This window comes from Festucalex cinctus, chromosome 10, assembly GCF_051991245.1.
Source record: "Festucalex cinctus isolate MCC-2025b chromosome 10, RoL_Fcin_1.0, whole genome shotgun sequence".
Lineage (NCBI taxonomy): Eukaryota > Metazoa > Chordata > Actinopteri > Syngnathiformes > Syngnathidae > Festucalex > Festucalex cinctus.
The window spans coordinates 6,059,580-6,070,312 of NC_135420.1; the positions used below are offsets into that span (position 1 = coordinate 6,059,580).

General features: G+C 44.6%; 1 long non-coding RNA gene across 2 annotated transcripts; it reads left to right on the forward strand.

Moving 5' to 3' along the window:
- Positions 1–254: 254 nt before the first annotated feature.
- On the forward strand, positions 255–1,776 carry LOC144027459 (uncharacterized). 2 transcript variants are annotated; one of them, XR_013285466.1, is made up of 3 exons: positions 255–566; positions 1,264–1,507; positions 1,608–1,776. It is a non-coding gene; the product is annotated as an uncharacterized LOC144027459 (long non-coding RNA). The 2 variants fall into 2 exon arrangements; XR_013285465.1 differs by having other exon boundaries at positions 255–1,507.
- The last annotated feature ends 8,957 nt before the right edge of the window (positions 1,777–10,733 follow it).

The window sequence follows — 10,733 nt, forward strand, 5'->3', positions numbered from 1 at the left end:
AAGTAATCAAACGCCCCTCGCACATGCTGAGCAATGCTAGCTGCGTTAGCATTAGCAGCACTAGCTGATTTAAAGGTACACTCAGTATTATACAGTGGCATCTAGTGGTGAAACAATAAATCATTCGAAAAAAAAAAATTTTTTGTGTTAGTAGTATGTAAAAAGATATGTTGTATCGCATAGACGTACTTTTTTAAAATATAACGGTTAGTCTAGAAATAGCAAATTATCTTACATGTCCGGGCCGCGGCTTCTAGTGTCCGCCATGTTTCGCCGCCATCTTTCTGCTACGGGTGCCGTCAAAGACAAATTTCAGCGCTCCATTTCTTAACGCGTTTTTGGAACGCACTTCCGGTTTGTATGGCGACCGCATGTCCACGAAGAAGAAGAGTTTCCGGTCCCCGAAGAGAGCATTATCAAGCATCACACTTACTTTGGGAATGTATTTTATTTCAGCGCGACAAAACAAGAGTTTATATTGTAGCCGCATTTGCCAGATGGAGAGAAATGAGGAACAGACTAGGTTTGGGACGTGCCGGTGCCTTCGACTGCTTTCTACTTGACCGGTAAGTAAGAGTACATTTGTGTTTACGTTTTGAGAGTGAGAGAAAAAGTATACACCGTACTAATTAATACGATGTTCGTACCTTTGTTTTACGATCACTGTATCTGTTGATTAGCAACTCCGCACCACTCGAACGATTTCGTTATGTAGCTACTTGCTTTGAAAAAAAAAAAAAGATTCCCGCTGGCACGTTATATTTAGAGTAAATGCGCAAGTTATTGTGTAATGTAATGTAACTGTGATTTCGGAGGTATATTTGCCCATAACTTCAATGGAGAATCTAAAGCATACTGTATTAGTGGAGGAGTTGAAAATTATTTTCGTTGTGGTTGGTGAAAATAGTGTTCTCGAAATTAATTTTCGGCAGGGAATAACTTTCTGGACTTAAATGCTGGCTGTACCGTAAGCACTGCTTGAGTCTGAACTCTCTCACTCAAGTGTGTACTGGTCCATTGTGTAATTGGGTGCACAAGAATTTACAGGCTGCCACGTTTTCCACGGAAATTCAACAAGCAAGCAGCCTTTGCATATTCTATGCAGTCAAGTTACTTTTATCTAGCTAATACAATGTTTTGGGCCCAAAAACTAAAGATCTTACCTCTATTTTGGGGGCTTTGTTGGAAAGTTGGTGACATATAGTAGTATCATCAATTATTTTATTTTATTTTATAATTTTGTTTTTGTTTGTGTCACACTAGATCAACAGCCAAACTTGAGGGGTTCCAGAACCATATTCTGATGTATACAAGCATTCATGCACCGTTTAAATACATCACCGACCTGCAAGAAAAAAAAATATCAAGGGGAGAGTCAGCAGCCATATTGGAATGCCCCGAATGAGGACACTTGAATGGAGGACCCCAGAAGGCTTCGGTGTTGTACCACCAGTATCTCCACCTACCATATCTGAGCTGCAACAAACTGAAGTCAGCCGACGTCTTGGTATGTCATTTACATATGGACGGCATTGCACACTACATGAACTTTTTGTGTGAAGCAATACGGAATGGTCACATGTACAAGCACCACTTGTTTTACACAGGACCTGCTGACCAGGTGTCTGAAGCCATGGAGTGACTCCTCCCTCACTTTCCTCAGCAAGCCTTTGAAGAATATGATATCATCGTTGGTGGGAACATGCCCTCACTCCATAACATGTACTTGTGCAGTCAAGGAGCATGTCAAACTTAATAAAACCAGCAAACATTGAAGTGGCTTCATTTTTACTGCAGTCTGTTCACACAATCAATGGACAAGCCTTCCTTAATTTTGCCCCAATAACATCATAGAGTAGGCGAAAAGTAGTGTTACAGATCATACTGTGGTCGGGAGAGTTTGAGGAATGTTGCAATGTTAATGGGGGGCAATGTCAGCACACACACAAAAAAAAAAAAAAAAAAAACATCATGGTATTGAGTTAATCAGTGTAACGATTATCGGCCGGTTGTAACTTTTTGCAACCTCAGTTCCAAAGGAATTGAGCTCCTGTGGCCTGAACATGCCACTGTGGGGGGTGGGGAGCACAAGAACATCCCCCACAAACAGCCACAAATGCTCTGATTGACACGCGCACGCGCACACACACACAAATCAGAACAGTAAAAGCCTTCTTAGAAACTTGACTTTCTTATTTTGCAACAGAACAATGAATTATGAAATGTTATGTTTGCCATTTGTGAAATGTTGACTCCATGAAATGTCATGAAAATGTTCCATTGCAGTGGCAGATTCTCCACTAAACTTTCATGTGTATGCACGTTTTAACAGTGTAAGCTAGGTAACATTTCATTTGAGGTATTCAATTGTACGTGTTGCATTGGTTGAATTCTGACCTTAGAATCTTAACACACATGGGATCCAGATTCAATCTGATTAGTCTACCAAAAATCTCCCCCAGCTGGTAACTTTCCACTGTGGTCTCAACCGGCCCCCCTGGTGTGGAGGCCGCCGCCTTCCCAATTTAAAAGCACGCTCCCTGCGTGCTGCTAGCTCTCTTTTCCGCTGCTTTGGCTCCCGCTTCTTCGCTGCTCCTTGGCTCCTTCCTGGTCTCCATCGGCGCGGCTGCCAGACAAAGGGCTAGCCCAGCTAGCTTAACCTCCAGCACACGGCAACGCACAGAAGCCATCGCGTGTTGCGACAGGCGCAGCGAAACACGCTGCTTTTGGTCCCTGCACAAGGCTCAAACGGATGGTGCCTTTCCAGGCACACTAGGCCTCAAACCAAAAAGGGCCCTTCCCAGCCAGCAGGTTGACCCCGTGACGCTCAGTTGGCCAGCCGGACGACCTGTCTCTCCCTCTCCTGAACTGAACCTTCTTCATCCCTTCTTCAAACGAGCTTGGCGAGTCTCCATCCAGGGTCCTGCTTCTCAGACCAACCCCATCTGTAAGTGCAACTTTGCAGGCCTTTGCCCTAGTACAAATTGGTGCAAACTAGGTTGATTGTGGGTCCCATGTTGGTTTGATTTAAGAAATCTATCACCTTGGTTAAGACCGTTTCTCTTTTCTTCTTTTCTTCTCCTTTGATTATTTTTATTATTTTAGTTCTCGTTTCATTTCCTATCATAGTAGTTAGTTTTGCTTCTTGAAATTCTAAGTAGATTATCCCACCTAGGTTAGAAAATAAACGTGCACAAAACTCAACCCCTGGTTTACTGTGTGTGTGTTTCATCAATTTATAGTGACCTCTAAGCTGAACAAAGAACTCACAAAATTGTAGTAAGGGCACAACCTTCATTTTAATGACTGATTCAACGAGGTTCTCATCTGTTATCCTGATAAAATTATCAAAAAGAGATGTGGTGCTCCGCAGGCAAGCTCAACTTAATTTAAATATTAAGTTTGAGTCTCCTTCAATTAATGAGCCAATTGATTATTAATTTAATAATTAACAATTATTGATTTAATAATTAATTGGACCGATTTCCCTTACATAATGGTGCCCCGTGTGAGGCCAATTTATGTTACATATTTTGTGAAACACACACATGTAACAATCCAAAAACAGCTTAGTGCAGCGTGTTCTTCTGGGAAAATTTCAGCTAGTTTCCATAGCAATCTAACTACAACTTTATGCCAGAGCCAATCCGCTGTATAAAAGCAGTGTATTTGAAGCGCTAAATAACAGTCTAACGACTAGTTATTGAGAAGAGAATGAATTTGTCGACTATGTGAATGTTACACACACAAAAGTGGAAGAGTAACGATCACATTTTTTCTATTGCATGCAAAACTTTTTAGGCCTGGGAATGTTTTTTCTAACTCGTCACGAATTCTGATTGGGTTAAAAATATATTCCAAACCTCACGTGGCGCAATCAGCTTAGCTACCTGATTACGTACAAGCCTTTAGGCTGAGGAAATAGTCTAGTGCACGAAATTCTGCATTCAGACCACCATTTGAGTCACAGCACATTTCTCAAGGTGTTAAGTTGACTCCCTTTTGTCGGCTTTAGCGTAAGGCACATGGTGCTAAAACTGCTAGCCTTTTGTGTAAAACACACGTGTTAAGATCCGCCATCTTTGGAGGCGGATCCTTAACTTAACTGGGATTCAGGTAACCACCCCTTGAAACCAGTCGACCAATAAACTAATTTGAGGGGCGGGCCCAACGGCCAGACTTCCAAGTCGCTCCTCATTTGGCTGTGGCCTCCAAGAGAGGATCACGTCTCACCACGTGACCCCCCACTGAGAGCCCAGTCTCTGCCAAATTGTAGCACTGAATAACTAGTTATACAGTTCGCTTAAATTGTTGAAATTAGATTTCCATCTGATTAACACTAAAGTGTACTGTTTGCTTAATACTCATATTGCTACACGGCCAGCTGCCAAACTACAGCTAGTATAGTTGATTCCTGCTTTGTAGCAACTCACGTGTGAAGAGGGACACATCGCAGCCCCCTCTCCCCCCGTGAGCCTACTGTCTGCCTTCTTCAACATCGCATTCAAAGCACTTTATAATTTAAATAATCAAGTTACCGTGATTTGAAACTAATCGAGGGATTTAAATTACTACTGTACCGTCCTAACCTATGATTCTTACTGGATTTAAGACAATTTAACATCACGTGTCTTCGCCACTCTTAAACGTTACATTATAATATTTTTCCTACTCCTGTTTCACCAAGTGTTTACACTGAGTTTAGGGTTAATATTTTTGTACGTTTTGCACTTTTTAATCTTCATTAATTCCGTCGTGTTTAATGAATTAACACCGTTTTACAGTAAGTAGTAGTTTTTCCCTTTCCCCTCGGCGCGAGTCCTTACAGGATACTAGCATCGCGATATAAACCCATGGGAATTAAAACGTTTCCGTGGTTTCCGCTCCTTGATTTATTTAAATTATAATTATTAGTGTCTTCTTGATAATTCGGCGTCAGTGCCGCGCATAACAACACGCGCGATTATCCGTAAGGAGTGAATTTAACGTGTTTGACAGATTGACAGCTGGCGACACACGCACGCGCAACTTCCGGTGACGTGCCACTCATTGACAAAGTTTACGTTAGCTGCGTGTTGCTAACAACTTTGCTTGCCAAGTGCTACGATTTTAAAACTTGTGCAAGGTATTTAAACACTCGTTTTAAGACACATTCTGTGTCACTTACGAGCGACGGAGTTGTTTTGTCTATGCGGTAAAGTCATAAAACTTTATTGATCGAACAAAAGTACGACTCTATACTACACACAGGAGCCTCGTTGCGTTTTAAACGCCGACGGCGTCCTCCTGTGGCTATTCACGGTACCGCAGCCGAGGAACTTTTGCCAACAAAATTAAAACGCTTGATAACTTTAATTATTGACTAACCAAAGAGTTTGTTTAAATAATTAACCACCGTTTTCAAGTACTTAATTTTGTTTTAATTAAAAGCAACACTCAACTAGTAGTGTATAGCTTTTCTCGTTGTAGTAAAAGTGTTTACCCAATTTTTAGGCACTTTTGGAAACCTCTATTGAATTAAATGTAATTTTAATTTAATGTGACTGTCCTTAGTAGAATTTTGTTTCCTAAAACCTGTAACCTCAAACGTATGCTGTGGTTAATAGTAATTTAACAGACTAAATTGCTTAACATAATACTTTGTTGAGGGTCCTCAATTATTTAATGCATTGCCATTTAAAATAATTGGTAACATATTTGGATACCATCCTTTAATCTGTGCCTTAAGAATTTTGGTAAAACATTTTGAATCAACTAATTGGGCCCAAAAAGCCAATCTTTAAGCATTAAGCATTTCCAGCATTGTCTAATTGGCTAACAATTAGTCCTTCCAAATTGAGTAAAGTGAGCTTACGCATATCTTTGATATCATAACGCTACTTTTAACAATGGATGCTTTGGAAAATGCCCTTGCGACCGTGACTAACAATCTCATTCCAGGCTATGCCGACGCGACAGCCAGCGCTAGCACAGAGATTCTTGACACCAACATTGCGCAACTCGTTTGCGACGCTCAACAAGGGTCGTTAACCCACGAAGATATGGCACAAATCCTCAGCCGACTAATGGTGAATTTAGTGGCTAGGTGGAAATTGAGTGACCATGAACTCGAACAAGTGAAAAGCGTTCTGACAGCAGAACAGCAAATTCACGCCCAAGTTAGCAGCAAGCTAACAGAGTTGGAAGCATGGTTGCATGAATCTGACCGCGTGAACTTGGGAAACCAAGTTACAAAATTGACACAGGAACTTAAAGTGAGTACACAAACTGCCCGCACGCATGAACAAAATTGGCATAATGCCACATCTGAAATTCGTGAGCTAAAAGAATGCATTGTAGAACTATCAAATCAGCCCACTGAAGCCCATTGGATTGATCTCCAAACTGAGCATGAATTTGACAAGTACTTGCTAGCTCTCGCGAATGATGAAATTGCGGAATTAACTCAAAAGATTAGACTTTTGAAAAATGAACGCATTGAAGGAAAAAGGCAGACGTTTCGTTTGAAATCTGAGTTGATGGCAATGGAAGAAAAACTCCGGCGATTGCAGCATCCATCCTTCAACACTGGCCGGGATGACGAGTCACCCCATGCTGAACCAAAATTACAGCAAGTCCCACAAGGTAACACCAGGTGTCCATTGACGCCGTCCCAAACCACTGCTTTGGAGGTCCCCGTTCAGGACCTGTCTCAGGTGAACTCTCCTTTGCATTTTGATCCACTTGTGGTGCACGCACCTGTTCCTTTTTCAGACGCTGCCACGTTGTCTGATGTGCTGCAGACTTCCTCTGCAAATCTTGGACCTGTTTCTCAGCCACCTGTGCTACTTCCGCTTCCTACTCGCTCCATGGCAAGCACGTCTCCAAGGGCTGCTCAACACACACAGGGGCCCCCTCCCTCTGCAGTGTCACTGAGAGGAGCAAGCCCACCTGTCTCTGTGCTTCTACCAAGAAGCACACTTCTTGTTTCGGCACCCCCGCTAGGCGCCACGCCTTCTTGTGTGTCTCCAGTTGCTGCCAACCTTCCTTCTCCTGCTCAACAAGCAGATGCTTCTTCACCTCATCATGTGGCGCAACCAGGCATGTCTACAAAAGAGTTGGACACGATTGCCAAGCACATTCAGAAATTTCAGCCAAAACAAGATTGCTCTGATAACACTTCTGTGTACCTCAAAGACCTTGATTTTCATTTGAGGAGATTCCCACAGGCAACAACGGAAGACAAGATTTACCTCATGAAATTGACGTCCACTCGAGAAGTAAGTGATTGGATCGACCGCCAGCCGATCCACATCTTGAATGATTATCGAGCACTATGTCACGCATTGTCTCGTGAATTTGATGGCCCAGTATCAGCAATGAGCTTTCTTGCTGCCTGGTCAGTAAAACAAGGCCGAAAGGAATCACCCAGCCTGTATTATAGTCGCCTGCGCAAGGCATACTTTGGGCATCGTAACGAACCCAACATGGAAGAACAGGTAGAATTCAAAACACTATTTTTGAACAACCTCCACCCAAACACAAGCCGCCTCTTGGGTGTGACAACTTGTCCTCGCACGCTAAGTAGCCTAGAGCTACGTGAACTTGCATCCAAGGCCTTTGTGTTTTTACGCGAAAACGCTGCTAAATCAGTGGAATCCTCTGTTTACCATGTTGCAGGTGGTTCAGACGAGGTCGAACGACAGTCCGAATCACAGCAAAGCGACGATGACATCGCCGCTTCCCCATCAAATCCTGCACAACGGCCTCAAAATGGTTCTCATCAGAAGCACCAGTACGGCCGCAGTGCACCTGCGCGGTTGAGTCATAGCTCCAGCCGTGGTTGTGAACGGGAGAAACCCTTTGCGAAAACAAAACCTCGCAAAAAGAAACCTCCCCGCACAAATAGTCCTCAGGAGCCCCCATCCACGTCAGGTGACTCCTCAATTGACAGCAGCGTCTGGACAAAAGTTCGTGATGGGCTGCGCAAATTGTCCAACGAAAGTCAGCCGACAGCCATCAATGAGCCAGAGGTGTCGGACAACACCGTTCTTTCAGTCCAACTGGATCCAGCACCTTCTTTGCCTTCTGCCAGTGCACCTGTTACCGAGTCGAATCAACCATTCAAACAGCTCTTAGGTAACCTCAAGATTAAAGGTGCATCGCGTAAGTTCTATTTGAGGACGACACTTGAACAAACATTAGACTATGACGCTTTGGTTGATCCTGGCGCTGACATTACAGTAATGTCCAACACGCTCTTCAACCAACTTCAAGCCATGCTGAAGAACAGTGGCCGGATGCTCCGCCTCAACCACTGCTCATTGGAGATCGGTGCGTTTGCACTGACTAACACCCATCTGGACTCCATGGCAACGTTACACTGGACGATTGGACCACACACATTGGTCCACCCTGTGTACGTGTCTGCTGTGGAATCAGTCCCGCTCCTCATTGGTCAAGATCTGCTGGGCCGCTTCAAGCCCCTGATAGATTACGACCGACGCAAAATCTGGTCACAGGTGCGGCAGCCTCTGCCTGCAGCACCGCTGACCAAAACTGCCAATTGTTATGCACTAAGCCTAACAGAGCCTTCTTGTGAACCGGTTCTGAGTGTACAAAACTTACACCAGGACTCTCACCCAGCTCAAGGGGGGACCATGCCTGTTGTCTCCGAGATGCCCTCAAGAGGTCACCTTCGCAACACCAGCTCTCCCCTCGGCCAAGTTGAACATCCCACTCAGGGTGTACAACTCTGCCACCTTACGGAATGCGACTTGGATTGCACCTCCGAGCTACGCATGACACAAATTGAGGCCGTTGTCCTCACTTTTGAAGCAAACCATTCAGCTTCACCGCGGACTTTGAACTTGAAATCGCACTTGAAATTGTCATCGAACAACCCAAACAACACAGTGGTTGTTCTTTGCAATCTGCTTGCCGCGTTGTGCCTATTTCTGAGCAATTTGTTACCCACCCTGCCCACCCTTGCAATGCAGATGGTGCGCACCACTGCCCTGCCATTCACTGCCCCCGCGTTCGCGCCTGCAGTACTTCTTTTGGGCCACACGTTGTCAGCCTTTGTGCTCAACAACACTTATCTGATTTCAATGAACTTGCAGTCCATTGATCTTCTCTTGCTTTTGCTCATTTTGTGGCTCACCGCCACCGCGTGCCTTCCTCGTTCGCCTGTCGACGGCTCACCTGTTCATGCCAAGACATTCGCTTTTGGTGGTCACCTTTTGCTTCCTGTCATGGGCTTTCTTCTTGCTCCTCCGTGGACCGCACATCTCTGCCGTTCGTGGCTCCACGTAGCCGAAGGGGGGGTCATGACATCATACGCCCATGACATGACACATAGCTGTCAAAGGGAGGTCATCACAACAGGACTGGACCAGCCAATCAGGTCCAACCTCCATGACCTCACTTCCTTGGTTACAATTGAGGGACGAACCTCGCCCATCTTTGTTGACCATCATCAGCAGGTACAAGATACACTTGTGATTCTTCCTGTGGTTCATCCTCAAGATGACTTGGAGCTTTTGGCTCCCACCCATCAGGCACCTATGGGTGTATTTGCCTTTCCAACTGATGCAGGACCCGAACGGTCCCTTTCCAAACAGTGGTTTCAGACACCCTGGCGCCTAATGGCTAACAAATTTTTGCTGCTGTTGTGTATGAATGCGCTCACGACATATTTAAAGTGGCTAGGGCCAAACCTAACCGCCATATCGCCATTGAATAGCCAATTAAATTTGTGCTTCACCCATTCGCACACCTGCACTCATACTTATGACACCATGTGCATAAACAAACACCCTAGAAAGTGTACAGTGACTCAAATGAACTTCAGCAGACTCCCCAAACAACTAAAGTGATTGGTAAGAAATGTGCCTTTAGCTACTGCTTTTATTAGCTTCTTATTTAAAATAAGAACCTTAACTGTTAACGCTGTTAGTCCAAACACCGTTAACTTGAAAATGGCGAAACACGCGAGTCACGACCGAGATTCCTTTTGCCTAACAACGCGTAGCAAACAAATTACCAATCTACCGTCTCCCGACAAAACAACCAAAAGGACTACGCTAGTCCTCAATCTGCCTAGCATCACGCTAAGCTGAACCAAACTAACCACAAGACTTTGTTTCTTCTCGGTGTCCCAACCAGAGCACGCTCACACGCAAGATGTGACCGCGCTGAGACTTGACATGCTGCACTAATCTGTTTGATACATCAACAGCTCAGTTGTGAGAATGCCTTCTCAGCCTGCATGCTCCCTGAATACAGCTCTCTTTTGCCCTAGAAAGACCCAAAGTCATAGTAAGAACCGAAAGTGCCCCCCTTTCAGTCACATTGACATGACATTCCTACACAGGCCTCTAGACAACTATTGGACTTCTATTTTTCACTCTCGTGTTCTTCTCCTGTTGCGTCTGTTACTTTCCCCTTCCACTCTATACACGACACGTAGTGTAGACCTAGAGGGAAAGATAACATCATAGCCAACTGCCGAGTCTAGCTTTAGCAAAGGGAGGGGAGGGGTGGGTTTGCACCAACTTTGTACTCTGGTAACTGCATTGTTGTGCTTCACCTGTCCACCTGCCGATGCCACGTCTAGAAGTGCCGACCGAAACGTTCTGTCGAAGAACGTTTCCATCGCCAAAGGGAGGATCTGTAACGATTATCGGCCGGTTGTAACTTTTTGCAACCTCAGTTCCAAAGGAATTGAGCTCCTGTGGCCTGAACATGCCACT